Source organism: Mustela lutreola, chromosome 11 (genome assembly GCF_030435805.1).
Source record: "Mustela lutreola isolate mMusLut2 chromosome 11, mMusLut2.pri, whole genome shotgun sequence".
NCBI lineage: Eukaryota > Metazoa > Chordata > Mammalia > Carnivora > Mustelidae > Mustela > Mustela lutreola.
Genome location: NC_081300.1, coordinates 83,841,718 through 83,855,132, shown reverse-complemented (window position 1 = coordinate 83,855,132; position 13,415 = coordinate 83,841,718).

Sequence of the window (13,415 nt, the reverse complement as noted above, 5' to 3'; positions counted from 1 at the left end):
GAACAGTTTTATACCCCTATCAAACAGAAATCCAGGGGTGCCTGGATGGCTCAGTGGGTTAAAGCCTCTGCCTTTGGCTCAGGTCATAATCCCAGTGTCCTGGGATCAAGCCCCACATCAGGCTCTCTGCTCAGCAGGGAGCCTGCTTCCCTCTCTGTCTCTCTTTCTCTCTGCCTACTTGTGATCTCTGTCAAGTAAATAAATAAAATCTTAAAAAAAAAAAAAACAGAAATCCATACACAATCCAGTTTCTCTCATCTTCACCAGCATTTGGTGTTGTCATTATTATTTATTTTAGCCATTGTTATGGATATATAGTGGTATCTCATTGTGGTTTTAATTTGCATTTCTCCGGTGGGTAACAATGTTGAAATCTTTCATTTATTAAAAAAAAAAAAAAAAAAAAAGAGGGGTCCCTGGGTGACTCAGTCATTAAGCATCTGCCTTCAGCTTGGGTCCTGACCTCAGCGTCCTGGGATTGAGCCCCACATTGGGCTCTCGGCTCAGTGGGGAGCCTGCTTCTCCTTCTCCCACTTCCCCTGTTTGTGTTCCCTCCCTCGCTGTGTCTCTCTCTGTCAAATAAATAAATAATCTCTTAAACACACACACACACACACACAAGAGATTTTATTTTATTTATTTTGAGAGAAAGAGAAAGAGCAAGCAAAGAGGAGGGGGGGCAAGTAGCAGAAGGAGAGAAACAGACTCCTTGCTGAGCATGGAGCCAGATGTGGGGTTTGATCTCACGACTCTGAGATCATGACCTGAGCCAAAACCGAGTTGGATGCTTAGCTGACTGAGCCACCCAGGCACCCCTGAAATCTTTTCATATGCTTAGTTACCATCCATTTCTCTCTTCTTCTCTTTTGCCCATTTTTTTTACTGAGACTTCTGTGTTTTCACTGTTAAGTTTGAGAGTTCTTTTTATGTTCTACATACTAATCCTCTTTTGAATATGTGGTTTCCAAAATTTTTTCCCAGTAGGTAGTATTTTTTTCATCCCCTTAAAATAGTCTTTTGTGGAGAAAATATTTTTAATTTTGTTATTCAGTTTGTTGATTTTCCTTTTTTGGATCATATTTTTGGTATTAAATCTAAGAATTCCATGTTCCATGTCAAATTATTCTTTTTTTAAGTTTATTTAGTTATTTTTAGTAATCCTTATACCTAATGCAGGGCTCAAACTCACCACCCAGAGATCAAGAGTCACATGCCCTTCTCACTGAGCCAGCCAAGTATAATTTTGTTGAATAAAAAAAATTTTTTAAGACTTTATTTATTTATTTGACAGAGAGAGTGAGAGACCACAAGCAGGGGGAGCAGCAGAGGGAAAGGGAGAAGCAGGCTCCCCACCGAGCAGGGAGCCCAATGTGGGACTTAATCCTAGAACCCCAGGATCATGACCTGAGCCACAGGCAGATGCCTAACTGACTGAGTCACTCAGATGCCCCCCGCTTTATTCTTTTTAAGAAATGTTTTAGTTATTCTAATTTCACTGCTTTTCCATATAGATTTTAGAATAATCTTGTTTACATCTGCACAAAAAATCTGAGATTTTATAGGAATTGTTAAACCCATATATCAGTTTGGGAAGAAGTGACAGCAGCTTTACTATACTATTTTTCAATCCATAATATCATATGATTTCTTTTATTGTGTTGTGTGGTTTTAGTATATAAACCCTGTACATGTTTTGTGAGATTTACACCTAAGTTATTTTTTATGATTATAAATAGCATTGTATTTTTAAATTTCAGTGTCTATGAGTTCCTTAGTAGGGTATTGAAATACAACTCTTTTTTTTTTTTGGTATGTTTAACTTGTATCCTGCAATTTTGTTGAACTCACTTATTAGTTCCAGGAAGTGTTTTGTAGATTCCTTGGGATTTTCTATGCAGACCATCATGTCATCTATGAAGAGGGATAGTTTTATTTTTTCTTCTCTGATCTTTATGCCTTTATTCCCCTTTCTTGCCTTATTGCACTGGCTAGAACTTCTAGTACTATGTTGACTAAATAGTAAGAGCAAACATCCTTGCCTTATTCCTGACTTCAGGGCAGAAGCCTTTAGTCTTCCTTCATGAACTGTGATATTAGCTATAGATTTTCTTTGTACAGAGTCTTCATCAAGTTGTGAAAGTTTAGTTTAGGATTTTAATAATAAATTTTTATTTTCGATAATAATAAAGTTCCCCCTTTATTCTTACTTTTTGAAAGAGTTCTTATGATGAATAGGTTTGAATATTGCCAAATGTTTTCTTTACATCAAATGATATGATGATATGATTTTTCTGTTCTAGCCTATTACCATGGCAGGTTACACTGACTGATTTTTGAATACTGACCTGGCCTTGTATCCCTGTAATAAATTCCACTTGGTCATGGTGCTTAATTCTTTTTACATGTCGCTGAATTCTATTTGCTAATATGTTTTTAAGCCTGTTTGTTTTTAAACTAATGAGGGATATTGATCTATAGTTTCCCTTTTTTGTACTCTTTGCCTGGTTTTGATAAGGCAGAGTAACACTGCCTTAATAAAATGAGGTGGGGTGTGTTTATCTTCTCTTCTATTTTCTGGAAGAGATTGTGTAGATTGCTGTTAATTCTTTAAATGTTGGGTAGGCTTTTCCAGTGAAACCATATGGATCTAGACTTTTTTTTTTTTTTTTGAGGGGGAGCAGTTAAATTACAAATTCAATTTCCTTAATAGTTTTTTTGCTATTCAAATTATCTGTTCCATATTGGGTAACTTATGGTAGTTTGTGTTTTTTTAAGGTATTGGCCCACTGCACTTAAATTGCTAAATTTATGTGCATAGAGTTGTTTGTAGAGCGTTCTTATTATCTTTTGATGCCGAGAGGGTCTGTAGTAATAGCTCCTATTTCATTCCTGATATTGGTAAGTCATGTCTTCTTTTTTTCTTGTTTTCTTAGTTAGTCTTAGAGATTTGTCAATTTTACTGATCCTTCCAAGGAACTGCTCTTCATTTCACTGATTTTCTTATTGTTTTTTATTTTCCATCTCATTGATTGGTGCTCTTTATTATTTCCTTCCTTCTGCTCACTTTGGGTTTATTTTGCTCCTCTTGTTCTAGGTTTTTGAAGTAGGAGCTTAGATTATTGATATGAGACTTTATCTACTATATGTATTTAGTACTTCATTTGTGATATATGCATTTAGTGCTATAGGATTCCTTCTCAGTACTGCTTTAGCTGTGTGCTGCACATTTTGATGTTGTATCGTCATTTTCATTCAGTTCAATGTATTTTTAAATTGCCCTGAAGCCTTCCTCTTTGACTCATGAATTATTTATAAGTGTGTTATTTTGTTTTGAAGTGTTTGGAAATTATCCTGTTATCTTTCTGGTACTACTTCTAATTTGGTTGCATCATGATCAGAGGACACACTGTACAGTATATTTAATTCTTTTTAAATTTGTTGAAGCTTCTTTTCTTAGAATTTTTTCAATCTTAATTAAGTAGGCTTCACACCCAACATGGGGCTTGAACTCACGACCCTGACATCAAGAGTCGCATGCTTTTACCCAATGAGCCAGCCAAGTGCCCCAAAGATTTGTTTTGTTTTTGCATTTTTATAAAACCTAATGGGAAAAAAAAACTAGTATTTCAAACTGTACAGTCAACAGATGTACATAGTTATCAAAAATGCACACACTCCACTTGGCATCTCCTGAGTTTCTTTTTAATGGTACAGGATCTAGTCTGTGTTGGTATGTGTTCTGTGGGTACATGAAAAGAATGTGTGTCCTGTTGTGCTTCAACAGAGTGTTCTACAAATGCCAATCAGAGCCTGTCAGTTGATAATGTCCTTGATGATTTTTTTGTTAAGTTGTTCTTTTGATTGTTGAGAGAGGCGTGTTGAAATCTTAAACTATAAGGATGGATTTGTCTATTTCTCCTTTCAATTCTATCAGTTTTTGCTTCACATGTCCTGCAGTCCTGTTGTTTGGTGTATGTATACTCATTTAAGATTGTTAGGTCTTCTTGGGGGATGGCCCTTTTATCATTATAGAGTGTCCCTCTCTGCCTGGTAGTTTTCTTTGCTCTGAAATATACTTTATCTGATATTAACATGGTCACCCTGAATTTCTTTGATTACTGTTTCCATAGTATATCTTTTTTCCTTCCTTTTACTTTCAACCTGCCTATACTGATATATTTGAAGTGAGTTTCTTATAGGTTGCAAATTGTTGGTTCATATTTTTTTATCCAATCTCCATCTCTTAATTAGTGTATTTAGGCCATTTACATTTAAGGCAATGATACATTACAGCTTAATCTGACATTTTGTTTTGTGATTGTTCTACTTTATATTTGTCTTATTTTCTTTTTTCTGCTTTCTTGTGGGTTACTTTAACTTTTTAAAAAAATTCCATTTTGATCTATCCCTAGTATTTTTTAGTTTATTTCTGTGTGAGGCTTTTTTTTAGAGGTTGTTCTAAGTATTACATGATAGATAGGATGAGCCTGTATCTATGTATCTATCTCTATATATCTATAGATGTGTTCACCATCTATCAGTGTCATTTTACCAGTACAAGTGAAGTATAGCAAATGTATTTCCCTTTATGTCAGCTCTGTTTGTTATACGACTGTCTTAAAGATTTTCTCTACATACATTGAGGACTTATATCAGATAGTGGCAAAACTCCTGCCTCTCTATTATGACTCCTCTGAGGCCACCCTAGTGGAGAGAGACATGCACATCATCTCATCAGGTCGGGGTAGAAATATAGACTCCTCCTGGGGTCTCCACCGATGCCAATGGGGGGATGGCCTCATGACCACCCAGCAGGGATGAACATCCCCACTCCCTACTCAGCTTCCTCTGACACCACCTCATGACGTGGGAGCATCCATGAGAAAATGGTTTGCACACTTGGGACAGGGCCCAGCCTATGCTAGGACTGAGTCCATGCAAAATCCCCAGGATGGACTGAGCTAATGGTAGAAGCCTTGGTGTAATGACCAGCCTTGCTACAGGTCCTCCTGACCCTGGGATCTTAGGTGAATCACATCACTTCCTGGGGCCTCAGTTTCATTATCTTTTCACTGGGCAAGAAAATGTGATGCTAACCTGAAATTATGTTTGTGAGAGCACCTGCCCCAGATACTGAATACAAATAAATACTCTAAAGGAATTGATACTTATTAAGCATGTACTTACTTCTCACCAGGCCCAGTGTTACCAACTTGCCAGGCTCTTGCTCCAGGACTGTTCATCCTAAGCAGATGAAAGTTAATATGGTTTTTCTTATCTCCATTTTACAGGGGAAACTGAGGTTTGTTGCATAATCAGAGCTAACTGATACAAACTCAAAAGACCTCTCAGTAGGCTATTCTACTTAAGCTCAGTAACTCCATTCTCAGAAATTTATCCTAAGGCCATAATCATGGTTGGATGCAATGATACACTCAATTCCCATTATTTACTATTGTCATACTCTATAATAAAGTCACCACAAATACTTCATTACTGAATATTGAATCCTTGCTCCTAGGGGACATACAGGGCTAGGTTCCTGCAGGCCACGGTCATGGCATTTCATCAACCAATCAATATATAACCTAGTTTTGGGACACCTGGGTGGCTTAGCCAGTTAAGTGGCTGCCTTCCACTCAGGTTGTGATCCCAGGGGCCTGGGATCAAGTCCTACATTGGGCCCCTTTCTCAGCGGGGAGCCAGCTTCACCCTCTGCCTCTGCCTGCCACTCTGCCTGCTTGTGTTCTCTCTCTCTGACAAATAAATAAATAAAATTTTTAAAAACACGATATATAAAAAAACTTATATATAATTGTATTATATACAAATATTATATATAATATAATACTTATATAAAATAAAATATGTATCATTACAATTTATTGACCTTTTAAATTTATTATGTTTTATATAGTAAATATACTAATATATTATATTAAATATTGAATAATAGATTTTTTAAAAAGATTTTATTTATTTATTTGACAGACAGAGATCACAAGTAGGCAGAGAGGCAGGCAGAGAGAGAGGGGGAAGCAGGCTCCCTGCTGCGCAGAGAGCCCGATGGAGGGCTTGATCCCAGGATCCCAGGACCATGACCTGAGCCAAAGGCAGAGGCTTTAACCCACTGAGCCACCCAGATGCCCCTGAATAATAGATTTTTAATTAAATTTAATAAAATCAAATATATCAAACAATATAATTTTTCATATTATTATATTATATATAATTATTTATTATATATTCTATGTTATATATTTATATATTATGTTATATATTTATATATTTTTAAATATATATAAATATGATACAATTTATAATTAATGATTTATTAATGTATTATTAAATTCATTAAAATATATAATAAAATATAATATAATATATAATAGTATATTTTATATATATATATAACCTTGTTTTATGTGTGTTTCTGTTTGAAGGCACCTTATTTAATAGATACATTGTTCATTAATATATATTTATATAGTTGATTCACTAACATTGAACTCACAGCCAATAGCCCTGTAACTCATGTCTGAACAAAGCTTATCTAACGCAAACATTTTCTCCCTAAGGCACACTGCAGCCTCCTTGCCACGTAGGAATCCTAGACTACACTTGAGCCCTTCACTTGGGGGCCATATTAAATAGCAGATCATGCCCTAAATGCACACCCATGCCAAAAATGCACACAAATACTAAGTATACAGTGAAAGGACACATGCTAACATAAGAGAGCTGAAATAAGAGGGCCGAACATTGTTGCCTTGCTGGACCTCAGCCAGTGGCAGGCATGCTGGATGACTAACATTTCTTCCACTCTGCACATGCACGTGCCCATGAATGACTCCAACAGCACTCCAGGTGTGCTTTTGGGGCTGCAAAGAAATTTTTGAGAAGTAGTCGAATTTGCAAATATGGAGTCCGCCAATAATGAGGATTGAGCATATATGGGTCAGGACATTCATTGTTCTTTGCTCAGGAAACAACCCTTGATGGAAACTAGAGGATAGGTAAATACATTCCAGTGCAGTAATGGGACAGAATGCAATAAATGGGGGGTATGACCAGAAAGACAGGCTGAGGTCAGGCCCTGGAAAGAATGAACAGCAGCCAAAAATGTCTGTTCCTCATACTAGAGGCAAATAAGACTTCCCAGAATCCAACCTTTGCCTTCCTCCTGTATGAGGTCTGTGGTCCCTGGCCCCCACCTGCACAGATAACATCAACAAAGGACTGGTTTGCTGCAAATATGACCTCAACCTTTTCCCCTGTGAAGCCTGACTATTCCTCAGCCCACGGGGAGCCATAGGTGATTATGCAGGAACTAGAAAAGAATTTTGTAGAAGATGATTGGTTGCTTGGCCGTATGGAAGGCTGCCCCAGATGTGCTGTTAAATGAAAAAAGCAGGTCAGAAAGCATTTATGTCCCATTTCTATGGACGGACACACCCCCACAGTAATAGAAATTCTCTCTGAGCAACAGCATTCAAGTTATGAGTGAGTTTCCTGTTTCTATTTCCTGTTCCGTATTTTCTCACATCTCTGTGAAGGGCATTCAATGGTTTGAAATTTTTAAAATGTTACCTTCTCAAAGAGGGTGAAAGAATTCTGTATATTCAAGGTGTTCTGTCAAGGTCCCCAAGCTCCTTGAAGATTTTTCAAAATTCAGATATGACTCTGGGTACCCAAAAAACCCACGCACTTGCCCATGTAAATCCCGTTGTGGGGGCAATTACCTGTGTCATTTACTGGGGTATTAGCAACACACGCCAGAGTCTACCTTGGCCGGTGTTCCTCCGCTTGGTAAGGGGATTGCTGTTAATTAGCAACAAAGATAAAGGCTTAGACCTTGGTTCTCAGCTGGGGCAATTACACACCCCACCCCTGACCCCAGGGTACATCAGACGGTATCTGGACACATTTTTGGCCGCCACAACTATGAGATGGCCAGGAATGATGCCAAGTGTCAGCAAAGTACAGGACAGCCTCCATCCCACCGCACAACGAGAAAGTATGAGGCCCCAGATGCCAACAACAGCAAGGCAGAGAGACCCTAGCACAGACATGGGCAGCTTTACTGTCTTACTGGGCTTGGGGTTTTGCAAGAAAAATCTCGGGAGATCCTCACGGCAATCCTAGCAGATAGGGCCTACAATCATGCCTGTTTTACAGAAGGGGAAACTGAGGCTTTAGAAGGGGAAGGAACTGAGATTATACAGCTCTGTCTTGCATGTTTCTGACTTCAGCGCCTGCCTTCTCCCCTCTGCAGCCTCTGCTTCCAAATTGCTGAGTTACTGCTGTTTTTTTGGTTTTGTTGCTGTTGTTGTTGTTTAATTATGGAAACTTCCAGATAGAAACAAAAGCAAAGAAACCAGTCGAATGTGCCCACGTGTTCACACTCTCCAGCGTCAGAGCTACACTTGGGACCTGCAGGATGGGATGCTCTCCCACAGACGCTATCCTACAGGGTGGAGAATCCCTGAACACACCAGGGTAAATCACAGTAGGCTTGGAGCCCTCGAGGGGGGTGGGAGGGGGGAGCACAGGAGCTCCTTTCTCAGGTGGTTTGGAATATATTCCCTTTTCTTTTACAGGTTTTGATCACAGCTCCCCTGGCAGCTGTTGCCTTTCCCAAGCCGAAGAGCAAGAGAGAGGATCGTCTGTTTTCTCCCCAAGGAAGTGCCAAGTCCCTTTCTGAGAGGTGAGGAAATGATTTCTCCCAAAGGAAAGCTGAAAAGGGGGAACAGCCCTCTGAAACAGAGAGATTCCTGCCCCCAGAACTGTCAGTCGCAGGAAGGCATTATTTGCCCCGTGGGAGCCAGAGAGCTCTCCCTTGGTATCTGCATGCAAACACCGCTTCTTATGGGAAGAAGCGTCACTCTCTTGGATTTAAGCAAATGCTCCCTGGTTTCTGCTTTGTGCCAGGCTCAGCTGTACTCCAGTTTTGGACTACAGACAGCAAGCAGGAGTCAGCTGGCTTCTTTCAAATAATGAGGCCAGACCTTCATGGTCGGACAGGAGAGACCGGGTTTGTAACCCAGATAGAGGCTTCTCTTAGCTCCTATTAATGTTTGAACTGAATTGCACGTGCTGGGGAAAACAGCCACGGGGACGGCTATGACCTTTGGAATCAGACAGCCCTGGGTTCTGAGTGCAGTTGTTTTCAAGAATTAGCTGTGTGGGCCGCCTGGGTGGCTCAGTGGGTTAAGCCGCTGCCTTAGGTCATGATCTCAGGGTCCTGGGATCGAGTCCTACATTGGGCTCTCTGCTCAGCAGGGGGCCTGCTTCCCTTCCTCTCTCTCTGCCTGCCTCTCTGCCTACTTGTGATCTCTCTCTGTCAAATAAATAAATAAAATCTTAAAAAAAAAAAAAAGAATTAGCTGTGTGACTCTGGTTAAATGATCAACTTCTGTGAACAGCAGTTCCCTCCCCTTGGAAAGTGAGGATTATTCATTCAATCTGTTTTGAGCTGCTACTCCAAGCCAATAGTGATTTCTATTAACTTAGTTACTACTGAGAACTGTATCCTTTTTCGTTTGTTCTTCCTGATATCCCTGGCAGGGTCACTGAGGTAAGATTGCAAAAATGGCTACAAATTATTCTCTTCCATCCAGCCCCATCCCTGTCCCTGCAGTTGCTCTCCACTCTGACTCAGGTCTTGACCATGGGACTGGTTTTGGCCAATGGGACACGAGCAAATATGACACATGCAATGACTTGCAAATTATTTGTGTGTGGAGCTTACCCTCTCTTGCTGTACTTGGATCCCAGCCACCCTGTGAAAAAACCCAGGAAGAAGCAGCTAGCCTGCTGGATGATAACAGTCTTATGACCCAGACACATCCTGTCCCCCCCAGCCAGCAGCCACCAATCAGCAGACATTTGAGAGAGGACACCCTAGACCATCCAGCCATGACTGACTGTCCAACTGACCACAGACACAAGAGCAAGCCCACCACCAAGCTAAATAATATATGTTGCTTTAAGCCGCTAACACTTTGGGGTGGTTTGTTACACAGCAGTAGTTAACTGATACATAGCCCTTATCCTCCCACTCTACATACAAGGAGTGTGTGGAGAAGCTTGCCCAAGGCCATGAAGTCAAGGCTTGATCTCTTTTTCCTACACCATGCAGTGAGGCTCCCTCTGCCTTCTCTAGTCCTTAAAGCAGAAACAATAAGTAATAAGACAGCTGATGAGGCTGTATTCAAGGCCTGTGTTCAGTGGTCTGCTAGGAGACCCTGGCCATGCCCTTGGCGTCATTAGCTTGGTGGACATATATAATCAACTGCTCAGAAGCTCCATGGAAATATGTCCAGCCTGGAGCATGGCAGGAAGACCCACCCAGGAAGCTAGGGGATGCAGGCTCTTTGAGAACTCACGATTCACTGAGTTGGGGAGCCCTCAAATGTTCACCCATCCTCTCTGCGTCCTGCTCTGTATATCTGACGGCCAGCAAGGGCAGGGGGTGTGTACGACCTTTCTAAAATATGTAGGGATGGAAAAATACCTTCCTTGGAAAAGACAGGCTTGCAAAGAATGGTGGAAAATGCCAGGAGCTCCCTTCCCAGGGAACACCACAAATATATTGTAGACTCTGCGTTTAGCAGTTTATGTGCGTATCATCTGATTTTATCCTCTCCCAGACCATGTCATGCGGATGGAAAGCTGCAGAGTTAAAATGTTCAGAGCACTGGCTGAGGACCCTGAGGACCTGGGTTTACAATCAGTCTTAGCCGCTTACTGGTAAGTGACTTAACTTCCCTGTGCCACAACTTGCCCATCTGTAAAATGGGGAGATGATAATAGCATCTTCTTCGCAGAGTTGTCATGAAGACTCAGTGCATTCGTGAATGCAAAGTACTTAAAACAAGGTCTGACACGGCCGGCGCTCAGCACATACCACCGCCATCACTAGCAGCATTTTACAGATGAAGACACTGAGAAGCAAATGGATTTAACTGCACTGATTAATTTCACTTGGCTAAGTCAGGGGTGGAGCTGAATTTTGGACCTTGGTCTGACAGACTCTTTTTTTTTTTTCTTTTTAAAAATTATTTATTTGAGAGAGCACTAGTGAAGGGAGTGACGGAGGAAGGGAAAGAATCTCAGCAGGGGCACTTGGGTGGCTCATTCGGTTAAGCATCTGCCTTCAGCTCAGGTCATGATCTCGGGGTCCTGGGATTGAGCCCCAGTCAGGCTCCCTGCTCGGTGGGGAGTCTGCTTCTCCCTCGGCCTCTCCCCCTGCCCATGCTCACTCATGGGCTCACTCATATGCTCACTCACGTGTTCTCTCTCTCTCTCTAGCTCTCTCCCCCCCCCCCCAATAAATAAATAAAATCTTTTTCTAAATTTTTATTCATTTGACAGAGAAAGGGAGAGCACAAATAGGCAGAGCGGCAGACAGAGGGGGTGGGAGAATCAGGCTCCCCACTGAGCCGAGAGCCTGACCCGGGGCTTGATCTCAGGACCCCAAGATCATGACCCAAGCTGAAGGCAGATGCTTAACCCACTGAACCACCCAGGTACCCCAACAAATAAAATAAAAACAACAACAACAACAACAAAACCTCAGCAGGTGCTGAGTGGGACTCGATCTCACCTGAGATTGTGACCTGAGTAGAAACCAAGAATCACATGCTTAACTGACTGTACCACCTAGGCTCCCCTGGTCTGACAGCCTTTTTTTTTTTTTTTTTTTTTTCTGAGTGAGAGAGAAAGAATGAGCCAGGCTGGGGGGTTGGGGCAGAGGGAGAAGCAGACTCCCCCCTGAGCAGGGAGCCCAACATGGGGATCCATCCTGGGTCCTCGAGATCATGACCCTACCCAAAGGCAGATGCCTGACCAATTGAGCCACCCAGGTGCCCTGATCTGACAGACTCTAAATAACAACCCAATTGCTCCGGGCTTCCAGGAGCACAGGCTCGCCACACAGGGTCCTGCCCCTGAAGCCAGAGTTCCTGCCCCAAATTCAAAGGAGGACTTGTTCTTTAAGGTGCTAGTACACAAATGGACTCCTAGTTGCTTCCTCAGAAATCCACACCCATGCCTCAAAACCCACCGAAAGGCCTTTTCTATAGCATTTGTCATACTATATTGCAACGATTTTCTTTTCTGACCATCTTCCCTGCTAATAGAAATAGCTGCCATGTATTGTGGGTCTCCTGTGTGTTGAACACCTAGACGCACGCGTTGCTTTCCTTAATCTGCACAACAGCCCTGTGAGGACCATCGATTAGACCTTTTGCATGGATCAAGAAACCAAGGCTGAGGGGCACCTGGGTGGCTCAGTCAGTTAGGCGACTTCCTTTGTCTCAGGTCATGGTCCCAGGATCCTGGGATCAAGCCCCGCTTCCGGCTTCCTGCTCAGTGGGGAGCCTGGTTCTCCCTCTCCCTCTGCCCCTACTTCAGCTTGTGCTCTCTCCCTCACTTGCTCACTCTCTGCCTCTCAAATAAATAGATAAAATCTTAAAAAAGAAAACAAAAACCAAAACTCAGAGGGGTGAAGGCATTTGATCCATGGCACACATTTGGGATTCAAATTTGGGTTTTGGGTTTTTTTTTTTTTTAGGTTTATTTATTTATTTGAGAGAGAGAGAGAATGCAAGCAGAGGGGCAGAGGGTCAGAGGAAGAGGGAAAGAATCTCAAGGACATTCCCCGCTGAGCAGGGTGCCCAATGCAGGGCTCCATCTCAGGACCCTGAGATCACGACCTGAGCAGAAATAAAAAACTGGACGCTTAACTGGCTGGGCCACCCAGGTGCCCCAGGGTCTGTCTTATTTGTAATGTGGGCTTATCCGTGGTGCTGTGGGACCTTTTACTATTAACAATTACACTCTCCACAGTGGTTAAACCCATGCCAAGCTCTAGGGCCCATAATGATCCTTTCATATGCCTATCTCCTTTAATCCTCAAATCATGTGAACAGATACTATTATTATCTTCTCCTTTTTAGAAGAGAAAACAGAGGCTCAGAGAGGTATAGAAACCTGTCCAGGGTCACACAGCTTGTAGGTGGTTATAGCTGGGACTGGAACATGGTATGAACACCACCATCTATGGACTTTTTACTTCATTGGCTGCCTTTGTGAACAACGTCAGGCACAAAGACCATGACTTTCACGCCTTTGAATGTTCTCAACATAGTGTTGTTGAGTGTCTGCGATGCTAAATAAATATTAACCAAACATACTAGTGATTAAATGAATGGAACCCTCAACGTTTCTCCAAGTACCTAAGCAGGTTCCCTGGATCTGTGCGTCACGGGGGAAAGCTTTAGAGCACGTGAGCCTGAGGAATGGAAGCCAACTTCCTCACCATAATCCTCATTCTGGCTGCATGGCCTCTGATTAAATATTCTTTCATGAGCCAGATGGTTTTGCTGACCCTCCTTAAAAGGTTTCTGAGA